This window comes from Astatotilapia calliptera, chromosome 17, assembly GCF_900246225.1.
Source record: "Astatotilapia calliptera chromosome 17, fAstCal1.2, whole genome shotgun sequence".
NCBI classification, from domain to species: Eukaryota; Metazoa; Chordata; class Actinopteri; order Cichliformes; family Cichlidae; genus Astatotilapia; species Astatotilapia calliptera.
Window position 1 is genome coordinate 29,344,346 of NC_039318.1, and position 10,719 is coordinate 29,355,064.

Genomic DNA, 10,719 nt, shown 5'->3' on the forward strand with positions numbered 1-10,719 from the left:
CATGCTGCCTGAATCGAGATCAGAATTGTGTTTGTCATCACCTTCAGTTAATGTTCAGGGGTCTGTCGTGTCGTGGTGCAGTGACAGCAGGACCTCGGCTTAAAAAATGCCTTTATATGAAGCAGCCTCTTGCTAAACGGTCATTCATCACGTTTTACACTGTCACAAGTTGCTTTCTTGTCTGTAACATCTGAAGTTTATCACAATTTTATGGCGCTGTTTCGCTTTATAATTGTTTTTTATGTGGCTTTACGAGCCACAGCTGCCATAAATCACAACGCTCTAAAGCTACAGCACTGAAATGTTCACCGTCAGAGGACTTTCTGCTGGTTTACAGAGGCTGAAGTTTTCAAACGAGCTGCTGCTGCAGTAACGGTGAACGCAGACAGAGGGCACTGCATCACTGGGGCTCCTCTGTGATATACTGGACACCTAACAGAGCAGAAGAGAGGGAGGCTCGGGCAGGGGTGAGAGGTTAAAGGGGGAGATGAAAGGATACAGCAGGAGGGAAACTGAGGGAGATAGGAATGCGAGGACAGGAGATGGAGGAGATAATCAGTGCTACGAAGAGATGGCAGTTGAAGGCGGCATTTAAGCGCTGGTGTGAATCCTCCCCCACTCGCTTGCCCATCGTCCTTTGTGGATTTCCTTTTTGTCCTGGTCACTTTGATCAAATAAAAATCGCAAATCGCAGCTATTCTTCATACAACCTTTCTTTACTACATCTTCCTCTCTTTCACTCTACCACTGCCTGACCAGTATCCTCCTCCCCTTCTTCATTCCCATCATGCGTGGTTGGGTCCAGGCCATTTGCTTCCACTCCAGCAGGGCCGTACCATTAGTGACCAGCAGGGGAATTGCATTTCTCTGCATGCAGCTGGTTACAGGTGTGGTGATGCTCTCTCTGTCATTCAGTCTCTCTCCATTAGCATCAATTTAAGTGCAGTCGCCCGTACAGAATGCACATCAAACAGGAAATAAGATCAGTCAAGTTTAAGGAGCCCAAAACAAAGGTAGAAGGTGTTTCTGGCCGATGTTCAGCCTGTAAGTTTGGTTACTGTTTATCAAAGCCTTTCCTTATTATGTAATGTCACTGTGGACATTTAAATCTGATGTAGTGTAGTCATCAGGAGCGCTACATTTACAATCAAACATCAAAACAATTAAATTATTGGTTATATCTGTAGAAGGGAGGTTAAACACAGAGGTCCAGAGCCCTTGGATGAAACAAAAAATTTCCTTCTCTCATATGATTTCTTTTTTACTTCATCCACCTGCGGTCTGCCTGCCAGTTCCTCTGAATTGTCTTCAAATTTTCATGGTCCTGTTTTTTTAAATCTCATGAGTTATGGCTTGTTTTGATTTTGTTGTTGTTCTATTGAACTACAAACATTGGAAAAAACAAACAAACCACATATTCAGTACGAAAAGCGAAGACTGGCTGCAGTGAACCCTTTCTATTGTTTTTAACACTGAATTTCACTTCAGCTCTACTTAACTCTTCTCTGACAGAAAGGGCTCACAGACTGGTGGTGCCACACCTTTCTCTGCAGGTAGCTTGGCCATCTTGGATGACAAAGGGCTTTTATGAGAATGTAAGGGAAAGAGGGATAAAGAGCGATGACAGTGAGCTCTAACTTTTTTGGGCTTAAAATAGCTCCGCCCAACGTGGGGCTCGAACCCACGACCCTGAGATTAAGAGTCTCATGCTCTACCGACTGAGCTAGCCGGGCTGTGTGCTTGATCTGTGTCTGAACATGAACATGGACAACTAAACTGGAGCAGTTACAAATTCAATCGCCTTTTATCCCCAGTGTTTCTCTGTCTCTATCATTGCAGTTTTTTGCTCCTTGTCTTCCCTCCTGTTTTCTTCACAGTTTCCACCTTTGCATTGTTTTCCCCACCTACTCATAGCTCATCCCTAATCAGAGAGATCCCCTGCTGTGCTGTCCACTCTGTGAGTTTCTGTGTTTTTCCAGTGTGGATTCTTTGTTTTTCCCTCTTTCTTCCTTTATGTGTTTTGGGAAATTTCTTCAGCCACAATAAAGGTTTGCTTTTGTTCAGTATTCAGTCTCCCCTTGTCCTCCATTTGGGTCCTCCGCAGCACATCCTGACAGAATGCCCATTATCAGTTGTTATCAGTCCCATACACATTGCCAGCTCAGTTGGAACAGCAGTGCTTATGTAGGAGATGGTAAATGTTGTAAGCCTGCTTGCATGCTTCACGTGGTAAAGGCATTTATTTTAACACTAAAAGCCGCTATTTCTTCATCTTAATAGCATCTGAAAACAAAAGTAAACAACTTAATGTGATAAAATATAATGTGAATAAAATGGATCTTGAACCAATGTGTGATTGTCCAGCATCCAAAAATTAGAATTGTGTTGCTATTTTAACCTGGAAGTACCTATTTTATCCACAGAACAACCACCGCTGAGTGAGGTGATAACTACTTATTTGCAAGTGGAGGAGCCATCTACAGACTATATGAATGGGACTGATAGCAGCTGATAGCAACTGGTTATTCAGCACGCTGATAACATTCCAAATGTGTGCAATAGAAGTTAAATTAACAGCACTGCATGTTTCCCCCACTTTAATTTGGTAGCAGTTATTTCAGCCCACTCTCATTGCCAGAGCATGAAATACTGCAGTGTTGTCAGAGTTGCTGGAGTCTCACAAATACCTAAAAGGTGTTGGGATCCAAACTTAACAAGCAAGTAAAAGCAGAAGTAGAAGGTAAGTAAAAAAGTCAAACTTCATGTCTAGCAGGAGTTTGTTAAAGTAGAAAACCCAGAAATGGTAAATGCTGGATTGAAATTGACAGTCTGATGGGTTTAGGGCATGGCCTCAAGAGGATTTTTTTTTTTTTGTATATCTCAGGATGTTACATGTGTGTACCAAATGTCATATATCGGCATCAAACACAGCAGTTGGTTTCCTCCATAGCAATTTGCCCATTTTGCTCCCCCCCATGTATGAAATCCATAAAACCTGTACATTTTCTGTATATTTTCCTGATACGTGTGTAAAATCTCCTGACTTTTCCTTTTGTAAACAATATTAAATTGAGCAGTAATTGTTTTTGGTATCTGTACAATCGTTGCCTGGCTGTTGGAGGGTTCCAGGGCTACCCTTTGTCACCAATTCTGTTCATAATCTTTACATTTCTAGGCAAAGCCAAAGGTGGCAGAAACCTCAGGATTTTATCTCTGCTCTTTGCAGATGATGTGGTTCTGTTGGCTTCATCACAAACCCACACCTATGGTTACACGGTCGGGAGTGAGAGACAGAACAAAATCTCAGATGCAAGTGGCAGAAATGAGCTTTCCCCAAAGGGTGGCTGCCCTCTCCCTTAGAGACAGGGTGAGGACTAATCGGCCTCTATATCGCCACATCGATAGGAACCAACTGATGAAAGCGGTAGTGCCGCCCCCACAGCATCAAAATGAGAAGAGGCAAAGCTGAGATAGCTTGGACATGATTGGCTAGTGATATATTAGCAAAGGGCATTAATGCCAATGACAGGGGGTTGTTGTGAGGATACAAGGGACTCAAATTAATTTTGTTCTAACTCAAATTAATTTTGTTCTAAAACAGATGCGCCCAACGTGGGGCTCGAACCCACGACCCTGAGATTAAGAGTCTCATGCTCTACCGACTGAGCTAGCCGGGCTGTACAAGGCGCAACTCTAGGTAGTTCAGGCCTCAGACCGGGATGTCTCCGGGGGCTTCTAGGGTAAGGTGTTCCTGGCATGCCCTTCTGGGGAGCAGGTCTTGGGGCAGACCCAGAACACGATGGTGAGATTATATCTCTAAGCTACTTTGGGAACCCCTTGGTGTTTCCCTGGACAAGCTGGAGGAGGTGGCTGGGGAGAGGGAGGTCTGGGCTTCTCTGCTTAGGCTGCTAGCCTCCCAGTATGGACTTCATATCTCTTTAAAAGTGGACCATCCTTTCTAGGTGTGCAATATTGCAGTAGCAAGTGAATCATGGCCGCATCTGACAGAACAGCAGCATGTGACTCCTTGGGATTGGAATATTTTGCTCATTTATGAGTTTTTTTCAAGTAATAGTCACTCCAAAAAATTTGACAATACCCACAAACTGTAATTGCAGCAGTTCTGAGACAGTTAATGGAATCGCCTCGCTTACATCACTAGATTTTCTTGGTGTTTGCTGAATTTGCTGCAGAAATCAAAGTATTTCTGACTAAATTAACCAATTAACAAAAAAAGACTGTAGATACAAATTTGAGATGTGTTGTAATAAATGCAGAGTGATTCTTTTGAAATATAGTTAAAACTTTTACTGTCGTTTGAAAAACACACACACACACACACTCACATTTTTCTGTTGAACACACGCCGAGTGCTGCACAGTAAACTCCAGCTAGCAAAGTGTGACTCATCAAAAATCATTTCTTCTTTCTCTGTCGTTGCCTCTTTTTTCTCTGCCTGTCAACAACTCCCCTCCTCCTTTCTTTTCAATCTTTCTTCCCTATCCACTTTCTCTGTCCCACCCCTCCCCCTATCCACATCATTCGATACATACAAACGCACACATGCGCACCCCTCCAGCTCTTCTTCAGTCCTGCCTAACTATTCTGTGGGCACGGTGCCCAGGAAGCAGCACGAGCAGGGCAGAGAGCTCCGGGCTGAGCCCCGCAGCCACACTGGCACCCTGTAAGCCTAGAAAGCAATAGGAGCAGAGAATGTGTAAAGCAGAAGCATTGCGAGAAAAGAGACGCAAGGAGCGGATTTTAAAGGAGGAGAGGGTGAAAAAGGGGTAGAAAAGTAGAAGTGCAGAATCGGGCTGAGAAAGGATAAAGAGATAAGAGGATGCAATAGCAGGGGAGACATGCAACAGAGGAGAGGATTAGAGATGGGGAAGACAAAAGGAGATTAGAAAAACAGATAGATCAATAGACAGAGAGACACAGAGAGAGGAGGAGGAAAGATGCAGGGAGGGAGAATGTGTGAAGCAAGAGAGAAAAAAGAGAGCCGGGCAGACAGCCAGCACTCCCAGGAGAGATAGGTCAGAGCAACGGACATGTCTCCAGAGACTATGTGTGTGTGTGTGTGAGTGTGTGGTTTGTGTGAAAGACAGTGGCAAGAGATGGAGGGAGGAGGAGAGAAGAATGCAGAAGAGGAGGAAGAGGAGAGCAGCAGAGCGCATAGAGAAAGAGTATAAGATACTGTCGTGAATGTCTGAAATGCGACCTTGGAAATCTATATCTTTGCATTTGTGTCTGTGAGTTACAACTCGTTGCTGGCACTAGATCTCTAGTTACTGCTGGGTATTATTAGACAAAGGAAGCTATCTGAAGCACAGATTTTGCATACATTAGTACATTTTAACACATGTGTTTATTGATTGATTGACCTGTCGTTTGCATATCACAGTGCATTTGAGTCTGATGCTAGACGCTGGGCTGTACCACCCTGTAGTTTGCCTGTGAACGAGAAAATAAAGCACCCTGATCCACGTCTGGGTCGAAGCACAATATTTGAGTTGCAATATGAGAGAAGCTTCAAAATTTTAATTCATGTGTGTGACACAGAGAGACGGTTAGGGATGCTCAAGCTCATCTTTCTCGACCAGTTTGGGGGGAAAAGGCAATAGTTATATGAAACTGTAGAAAAAGGGAACAGAGGAGAGAGGCTCAGTGCATCATGGGAGCGCCCACAGCAACCCTGGACAACTCAAATCTAATGGAAAAATAATAAATCAGTGACCACAGCCAAAGGGATTCAAACTGAATTTTGGCAAATGTGTTTGCTGCAAGCAGCCTGCTCAAATGTGATTGGTCAGTAGTTCTCTTAGTAGTAGGATTTATTAATAAGATAATAGGTTACTCAAAAAAAAAGAAAAAAAAGAAAGGAGGCATCCCACCTGATGTGCTGAGTTGCTAACGTTGCACCCAGGTACAGATACAGATGCAAAAGGACCCCTTCTGTGTGTCTGGTATGCCAGTGGCTTTAGCTTATTAATTACACAGGCAGGTTTTTAAATGTTTTAACTACCAATAAGCAGAATATCCAATATCACCAGATAAAGAATTATTGTGTATGTATAAGTTGTCAACTACGCACAAAGTATCAGTATGAATGTTTTTAATGTCTAAAGATTGTGTATGCATGCAAGGCCAGTCCAGGTCATAGAATGTGCTGTATGTGTCAATAACAGTGAAGGCCGTGGGATTACATGACCTTGAATTCCACATGTATCTTACACACACACACACACACACACACACACACACACACACACACACACACACACACACACACACACACACACACACACACACACAGTGTCAAACACAAAGCCCCATGAAATCCTCAAACTCCTAGGGGTCTTTATGAGGCTCTTGCTTTGGTCACGGAAGGACAGGAGGAAATAGGCTGATGGTCTGTGGTTTTAAAAAGAGCAAATATATCTTCAGCACAATACATTTACATGCTGCTATTATTGCTTGTTTCAAATAATATCCAAATTTCTGTCTGAATAACAGCCAAAGGGGAAGTGTGATTATTAAAAGTGTGTTTCCGGACACGTATCGAGAGAAAGTCTGCGTACATGAAAAGGAATAATAGAAGAAAGGTATTAATGAGTCTGAAAAAGCCTGGACATGTGTTTTGTAGACTCGCGTATTTACATTATCGTGCTTTTCCCCCCAGCAATTTTCAAAGCGAGATTCGGCCTTAGAGCGAGCTTCCCTTTGCTTCCTTTAGTTTCTGTAACTTTCAGGGGAAATGGGGTAAACACTGGCTCCTGCCACCCACCATGCTAATAGACCTTTTTTCTCCTAGCAGTCATTTTGACATGTAAACACAGGTGATACTAATGATGCTAACTGAGGCTCTGCACCTAACGAACAGAACCTTCATTAATGTCATTGGCAACACCTGTGTTTTCATGTTACTTTATGTCAAAGTCTAGATGAGCTTTCCTAATTACAGCAATGTCCAGTGTGGCTGCGTCAGACATTTGCATTTGCACCTGCACCTCTGTCGGGAAAGTCCTGGAAAGTTTAGGCCTGCAGTGCGCGCGCGTGTGTGTGAAATTAGCTTACGATTACGACTACTTAATATATGAAAATCATGAAGTTTTTGTAAAAATTTGTATATGTATTTTTAGAAGATCAGCCTAAGAGACGGGTGAGCAGTACAGAGATGTGAACCGGTAAAGAGGAGGGAAGAATTTAGGTGGTGGTTGGGCCCTGAGATCTCAGTTTCAACTGCTCCGTGTGTGTGTATGTGTGTGTGTGTGTTTGTGTGATATCCTGCATATCAGCTTGTTTTTTGGACACTGGAGTTTGTGCAAAAACTGTATGTTTGTGTCACATTAAAAAAGGAAGTGTTTGTGTGTGTGTATTTTTTTATTGTAATCAGTATAGCCTATACACTTGCAGCGCATGTGTGTTATCTGCATAATACTGGTCTATATGTATATTCTTGCATTTGAGCTTGTGTATGTGTGGGCTGCTATCCCTTTTATGTGTGTGTGTTCGTGCGTGCATGTGTGTGTGTGCATGTGCCATGAGCCCCAGTGAGATGCAGCAAGCATGACGGAGAATGACAGCTTGATTTATGGCGAGGCTATAAGTAGAATGACTACTGGTAGAGGAAGAGAGTGTGAGTGTGTGAGGGGGGGAAACATGATAGAGAGAGGGGGAAAAGGGAAGATTGGAAAGGATAGATTGTGGATGGAAAGAAGGGGAGATGGGGGGGTGACAGGAGGCAAAGGGATGCAGGGACAGGGAGCGAGAGAAAGAGAGATGGTCTGAGCGACAAAGCTAAAAAGGCATTGGACGAGAGAGAAGATGAGTGATGGCGGGTTGCCTTTAAAAAAAAAAAAAGAAGGGAAAAACGGAAAAGGGTCAGAAAGGGACTGATTGGGATTTTGTGAGAGGCTCTGAGTTTCTATTTGCATATTGCTTAAGTATGGCAGAAAAAAAACTGAAAAAACATGACCCAATCTGCAAGCTGCATGAAAAGACACGTAGAAGAGAAGGAGAAACAGGAGGAGGGAAAGTTTAGCTCTTGTTTGCGAAGGGTTAGTACGTGTTGGTTTAATGACACAGTGCAGTTCACGCAGTGCAGCATGCTTGATAGCAAAAATACATTATCTTCACAATTACATTTACATCTTTAGACGTTTAGGGGATTTTGTTATGCAGAACGGCATATGCAGAGTGCAAATGAGCCTCAGTTCCCTGATCAATAACACTGCAAAGCGAACAATATCCAGGAGAATATTCAAGCGCGCCGATGATTACTGTGAATGTCATTGCAAGCTGTGAAATAAAAGATGTTATTATGTTACATTTTAGAGCTTTAATGCTTCATTATTAGTTTTGAAGATCCTCTGCTTGGCTGATGATTTTAAAAACCACGTTTTCTAATAGCATGGGAGTCGTTTCTGCAAGGGCTTTGAACGGATCTCATACAATTTAACCTATAAAATGTGTTCATTAAGCCACCGCAGGTTGGATAAGGGGGAAAAATGTGGCATGAAACTGAGTTGCATGAATGCCGGTGCCCTGATATTTGTATCACTCATAATTAACCTCTTAGCAACAACCAGGTGTCTGGTGACCCATCTAGAGTTGGGTTAAGGTTTGAGTGTGGTTCATGTCAAGATCTTTTTATAAAAATGTCACCTATTTAGAACTCCTAAATGTAAAGGTTTTTAACAAGAAAAAGGAAGGATGGAACTTCTTTTGAAATTAAACATCTTCTGGTGTCTGAAGATTAGCCAATTTTACACATGACTAAAACAAAACCCTAAAATTAGATGGGTCGTCAGTAAGATTATCTGCATCCTGATTTATTGTTAACGCTTGATAAAATTGTGGGAAAATATAAAGTGGGGCATGCCAGAAAAGGTTTGAAGACCCCTGTCCTAGCTATAATCCCTACAAACTAAGATGTTTTTATTTAAAAACTTTGGCACTCTCCACCCAGACAAGTATTCGGCACAGCTGCAAAAATATTCATGGTTGATGTAAACAAGATAGCACAGCATTAGTTGCACATAGAAAATGCTTGAGAAGACGAACATCAAGTACTGTGAGTAAGGAAAAGGTAACACCAGACATGTCTTTAAATGTAATTTCATTAAATCATTAGTTATTACATGACCAACCGGTCATGGCAGCTGGCCGCCCCTCCCTGAGCATGGTTCTTCTAGAGGATTCTTCCTGTTAAAAGGGAGTTTTTCCTTTCCACTGTTGCCAAGTTCTCGCTCATTGAGGGTTGATTCGATTCTGGGGGTTTTCTCTGTATTATCATAGGGTCTTTATCTTTTGTTTTGATTTGGCGCTATGCTTAGGCAGAAGATGAAGTTGGACTTTTACAAAAAACGAAAACACGTGTACGTGTCCCAACACTCTTTTGATCAAACTTTGATGACACTGCTACAGAGGAGGATTGGGGTCACTGACAAAAATCTCTTTATGGGTTGTCATTCAAAAAAAGTACTTGTAACATTTTATTATGTAATGGATTATGTTACTTTCTGAAGAAAGTCATTTGTTACACTATTTGTTACATTGCTTTCCCCTGGCGCCATATCAAGGGCTGGAACTGCGCCATGATTACTAGTTAGAAAACCTTAGGTTACCGTCCCACAAGCTGACACAAATCCCTACTCTAATGATGACACACGTTCGGTTAGTGTGAAAATAAAGCAATCCCCACTATGTGTCTACTGCAGAAACATGTTCAGGTCCAAATACAGGCTACAATGCTAAAAGCCTGACTGCTCATCACTGCCTTTGTTGCTACTTTAAAATCAGTATCTGGCCTCTGGGCTGGGGTCAGCATACACTCAGCTTTGCAATCAATCTGTGTTCGTGGCTAGCTGTTAGCATCTGTTTGTGCAGATGTTGTTTTTTGTGCAATAAAAAAATAATGTCTACACCTCCACTCCTCAAAAGTTTCAGACTGCTCCACCATTTACCTCCTCCCTGCACACAAACCGAATTCAAGTAAGGCCATAATTGTAACTGTAAGGTAATTACTGAATTTAGTACAGCAATGCACTGTATTACTACACTACTGAAAAATGGACAGTGTTGGGTGTAACGTTTTCCAAAGCAATCCTGTGCTAGATTTAACCTCAACAGAAGAAGCCATGGGAATCGGAAAGGAGTACATACACAAATAGGAGGACATCACTGTGTGAGCCTTGCCTTAATTTTTGTGGCTGCCAAGATCGAATCAGGGAGTTTACAAGGGTGTCCCTGTAATTTCTTTCTAACAGCCTCAGCTTGTGCCCAAAGGCTAAAACCCAATCTGTGAGTTTTTTCAAACCAAAACTGGGTCAGCAGCATTTCTAGAAGTTTCTGTCTTATGTCTCCAAAAGATTTCTGGAGTAGTGCAGATGTTAGGTGTGAACAGAAGAAATTAGAAGAGCAGAAATTAAGACCTTAAAACAAAAAAAAAAAAAGTCAGTGTTAATGTGTTCAAACTTTTAACCCTTTGATAACCTCAACTCCAAAACCAGGTGAAAAAAGTGAGGATTTTTGTGCGATTTCCCTTTTCTTTCTTTGTCTTCACATTGCACTTTATTGCTTTGGTCTTTTCATTGCTGTACTTTCTTTTTCTCTTTTTCCAGAGGAAAAGTTGTAATTTTCTACCCTCTGGTATAAAATAGAGGAGTGTTTTCAGGGCACAGAGCAGGGACGGGGAAGAAACGACTGTGAGAAATA

The 10,719-nt window shown here is 42.2% G+C and overlaps 1 protein-coding gene and 2 non-coding genes across 5 annotated transcripts in view; 1 reads left to right on the plus strand and 2 right to left on the minus strand.

The window, feature by feature from the left end:
* wnt5b (wingless-type MMTV integration site family, member 5b) overlaps positions 1–10,719 on the plus strand; it is a 99,563-nt gene that overhangs the window by 9,695 nt on the left and 79,149 nt on the right. The window lies entirely within an intron of this gene.
* Positions 1,661–1,733, minus strand: trnak-cuu (transfer RNA lysine (anticodon CUU)). The gene has a single exon. It is a non-coding gene; the product is annotated as a tRNA-Lys (tRNA).
* Positions 3,605–3,677, minus strand: trnak-cuu (transfer RNA lysine (anticodon CUU)). Its single transcript has one exon. It is a non-coding gene; the product is annotated as a tRNA-Lys (tRNA).